Below are 4,876 nucleotides of genomic sequence, written 5' to 3' on the forward strand. Positions count from 1 at the left end.
AAGAGAAAATTAGTTTTGTGATCATTATTTCATTGAGTAATAAGATTTTACTCTTCTCCCAATCCTGGTTATCATTGATCAACAAGTGTTGGAGGCTTGTTATCAGGTATTTGTGCGTGAATCAACGATTTCAAGTATACCGCTGCATCACATCGACTTGTAAAATCATGTGAAAAAATGCAGCCAAACTGCCTTGAATTTGAAGGGGAAAAAAATTAAATATTGTAGGGGTTTGTATGTAAGTTCCTAAATTTTTCATGAAATAGGGTGTATGTGTTAAAAACACTTACTTCAGTGGTATTGTTCAAACAATAATGTAAAAATTCAGGGTGTTTCCTAAAAATTCAAGAAAATCCAATTTTTAAATATAGGTACCTTCGAGGATGTAAATGCAAACAAAGAAAAAAAAAAGCATTTTTCCAAAGGCCCGAAACTTTCATTTTCGTTTTGATTTGAGTTCTTTTTCTTCGTTTTCGTTCTCAAATCCCTCGTCATCTCAGCATCGTTCTCTTCAGAGCTCCCTTCGAGGAATTCGAGGGCGGCCGGTTGGTGGCGAACCCATGGATGTGGATCTATGGATATCAAAGGTCAAGTAGGGTTAGCATCTCATGGAGGACGAGCTATAGCTCCTCTGTGAATAGATACGCTCCTCTCTCTCTCTCTCTCTCTCTCTCTCTCTCTCTGGGTCCTTTTTTCTCTTTTGTTTGTTTGGTTTTTGTTGGATTTTATACCTTGTGATCCATCTAGGGTTTGCTGGTTTGCTTTTCTTAGTTTTTTTGTTGTTTGTGTATCTGGGCGGGTTATTAAATAAAAAATAAATTAAAAAAAAAAGAAGAAAAACTATGATTGAACTCGAATTCGTGGATTTTGTTCTTGCGAATTATAGCATGTTTTGTAGAATTTTTGGAGTATAAGAATGCCTGATTAGCAGCGAAATGTGTTGATTTTTATGCTTGAAAGCATAGTTGGAAGTATATGTGAAGGGAAATACTTGCACAAATGGTTGCATAACTCTTCTCAAGTAGCCTATGTTGTTCCTGTGAATTATTGCATTTTATGTAGCATTTTATTTTTGTTATAATCATGACTGCTTAGCTGTGTAATATGTTGATTTCAATTGCTTGAACTATAATTGGTAGTAGATGTGGAGGAAAATGCTTGCACAAATGATTGCATAACTCTTGTCATGTTGTGGTTGTTATCAATCTCTAGTTGGAATAGTTCTCATGTTTCATGAGCAATTCTTTGCTATCTATCAATGTTGTGTGTTTTATTGTACCTTTAAGAGATTTAACATGCATGAAGAAATTGAAAATATGAGCATTGTCTTTAATCATTTGTGTTTTAATCTTAAATCTCACAGATGATGGAGATTCTTATAGAAGAATCAAATGTCCAATTGGTTAATCACTATATGTGGTGACATCCATGGGCAGTTCCATGACTTAATGAAACTATTCCAAACTGGAGGTCACGTTCCTGAGACAACCTACATTTTTATGGTGAGCTTCTTGTAGACCAAATATGTTATGCGTTGCAAATTATTCTATTTATGCTGCCAAATCATATTTTAATTGTATGTCATCTCTAAATTAATACCAGGGTGATTTTGTGGATCATGGATATAACAGTTTGGAAGTTTTCACAATTCTCCTGCTTCTGAAAGCCAGGTATGCTACAAATAACAATGATATATACATACTTTGTTGTGTGTTTAATAGTGACACAAAACTCATTGTTTCAATTGTTATGTTGGTTAGGCGATCTTAGAGTTTAGTTTTTGTCATGTTACTTGGGTACTAATGAATACCAGATAAAGGGCCATTCCAAATATTACACTAAAATTATCTCATGTTTTGTATCAATGTAAATACTGAAAGAAAGGACCATGTGTTTCCCAAGCAACAACAATCTCTCAGATAGGGACAACACTTTTCCGTAAGAGGCAAATGCCCTCTGCAAAATGGGGTCATACGTCCATTTATATATATATATATATATTTTTCAGTTATAAAAATATATTGTCAATTCTTAATAAAAAAGAATTTAGTACAAAGAAATTGTCAATGAAACAATGAAATTATCAAATGGCCAAATTGGTTTGCCTTGAACTGAAGCTATAATTTATAATTTAATTTCAAAAGATATCCAATTTTTTACATTTTCATGGGAAGCTTCTTATGTCTAAAGTCTTGTATCGTTTGTGCTCATTTAATTACTCATTGTAATTAAACACATGGGTGCCATTTTTTGAGGGTTTTAAAATCTCTTTCTTTTCTTTATTCATTTTTTAGATACCCATAAAATATAACTCTTTTGCGGGGGAATCATGAAAGTAGGCAATTAACACAGGTATGTTGTCATCCTAGAGTACAACTTCGCGAAACATTTATTCTCCATATTGCATTTGTAATGTTTGTCAGGATACAATATTTATCATGCCATTGACATCATGTGTAGCAACTAAAAGATTTAACATTATTCTTTTTATTGCACTTCTTACTCAGTGTTTAAGTGCAACTAATGATCACAGTTAAAATTATTTAATCCTATTCTAGAGCTTATAAAATAACTGATTGACCCCTATTCAGCCTTTGTAGCTAACCATCTTGTTATTGTTGTGTGCTTTGAAAATTGTGAATTGCCTTTCCCAATCATGTAGTGAATATTTATTTGGTTCATGCCATCCATCTTACCCTTTGTAATTTGTGGGAGAGCTTGTTAATTCGTGAAGTTTTGTTGCTGATATCACACTTAAGAAATAAATTCCTTGCACATTATTTTTTTGTCTTGCATTGTTTACATAGGAAAAAAAAACTTATGTGAGTTGCCCTGAATAAAATGTTTTGCACTTTCTAGTTTTGATGAGCAATAAGGACGAGGGAAAGTCTAGGAGAAATTAGATATTTGTTTCAAATATGATTTCAGAGTTCCCGAATTGCTTTATTTATACTAAATTCTGAATTCAAATCAATTATAGTATTTACATTGCCCATGCTTTGAATTCTAAACCCCTTTACACTTGTCTAGAAAAAGAATAGGCCTCTTGTGTTTATTTTGCCATTCCTGCGATAATTTACCTTTCCATAGTTTGAAGCACTGATTGTGCACTTCAAAGTTCTCATAATTTTTTTGCCTGAATATTTAGTCAGCTATTGTAAGCTGCAGAAGTTTCTCTATGATGTGTATACATTAATTGTTTTGTAGGTTTATGGTTTTTATGATGAGTGCCAGAGGAAATACAGCAATGCTAATGCATGGCGATACTGTACAGTTGTTTTTTACTACCTTATATTGTCAGCAATCATAGATGGAACTGTAAGATGACATTTTTTAAAACATTCTGATAAACTATGTTTTCTGCTGTAGTTTCCTTTCCATCTTAGTTGCTGTTTTGGTTACTCTTCTTCTTATTCTCTGTATTGATTTTTGCTTGGATTTGTAGGTTCTATGTTTATGGTGGTGTTTCTCCTAATATACGATCACTTGATCAGGTTCATTACTTCTTATGATAATCATAATTAAACTGAATGAACTATTTTATTTCAACTGCTGATTTTATCATGGCACTATTCACTCATTTTGATCCTGTCACAAAGAGGCATAAGGTATGCACATCCATAGTGATTTTTCATACCTTCTATTTGGCGGTAATGTGATTGTCTTTCTTGCAGGTAAAGATTCTTACTTTTAGCATTCAATTTGTTGTTTCTGGTCGCTGCAGGTTTTTTATGTTGATGGTGATGTTGAGGTGCTCTTTCTTAATGATGAGCGGTGGAAGCTTATTGAAAGTTGCTCAGTAAAAGAAGGGGTGGGTTCCTGGTATTTCAGTATTTTCCTGTTATGACTTGTGAACTAATTTTTGATTTGTTTATTTTCTTAGCATGGTCAAGCCAAAGAAACTTTTAACATTTCTTGCCCCGTAGAGCTGAGAACACCAATGAGGCATGTAAGAAGCCAAGTACAAATTCTTGTTTTCCATGCTTATTTGGTGTCTGTGTTCCTTACTGCTGTTAATTGTTTTTATGTGATTAAAATTTTGTTTTTGCCTCTGTTTCACAGCCTGTTCTATTATACTACTACCAGCCAAAGTTGTGCAAGCTCTGAACCTGAATTTTGACTGATTGAATGCTAATCTTGTGGATCACAGTAATTTCCTTCCATTTTCCTTGCAATTTTTTTTCTTTGTTAATATATATATATATATATATATTTCAAAAATGCTCCAAGTTTTGTGAATGTTTGAGATTTTATGTCTTTGTGAATTGGTTTTTCAGGGGAAGGTGATGAGTTATGGAGAAGGAGGAAGCTGTGGGACATGCATTGTGGAGGTATTTATTTAGAAACTACATACATTTGGTTTGCTTTCTCCATTATTTTCTCAACTTAAAGCTCCAACTATAATTATTCTTTGTGCTATAATTGTTGTAGTAAAGTTGACAAACATGTTGCATGTTCATTTGATACTGATTGGTTGTCATGTTAATGAAGATTGTGGAAGGGCAGGAGCTTCTCAATGAGAGAACTGAAACTGAGAAATGGTATTTGAAAAAGGCATGTTTCATCTCTAAACTATCCAGGTTGTAATATCTGTGCAGCTTGTTATATTATTGATTTTAGTACTATTATTTTCAATCACAGAAACTTAAAACTTAGAGACTTGCCTGTCAAACTATTGTGGGAAACAAAGTAAATGCTGGCAAGGTATTTTCATGTTTTCATTCTAAAGCTCATAAATGTCCTTCTATGAGGCCAAAATAAATGGAAGGTATAAAAAATGCATGTACATATATCAATCACTCTCTAACTGTATTTTTGATTAGAAACTAGTGGCTTTTGTTTAAATTGAATTGAAGACATCCCCTATTAATCATGT

At 33.0% G+C, this 4,876-nt stretch overlaps 1 pseudogene; it reads left to right on the top strand.

Annotated features, from left to right (window-relative positions):
- The first annotated feature begins 435 nt into the window (after positions 1 to 435).
- Positions 436 to 4,552, top strand: LOC120268316 (annotated as a pseudogene).
- The last annotated feature ends 324 nt before the right edge of the window (positions 4,553 to 4,876 follow it).

This window comes from Dioscorea cayenensis, chromosome 9, assembly GCF_009730915.1.
Source record: "Dioscorea cayenensis subsp. rotundata cultivar TDr96_F1 chromosome 9, TDr96_F1_v2_PseudoChromosome.rev07_lg8_w22 25.fasta, whole genome shotgun sequence".
NCBI classification, from domain to species: domain Eukaryota; kingdom Viridiplantae; phylum Streptophyta; class Magnoliopsida; order Dioscoreales; family Dioscoreaceae; genus Dioscorea; species Dioscorea cayenensis.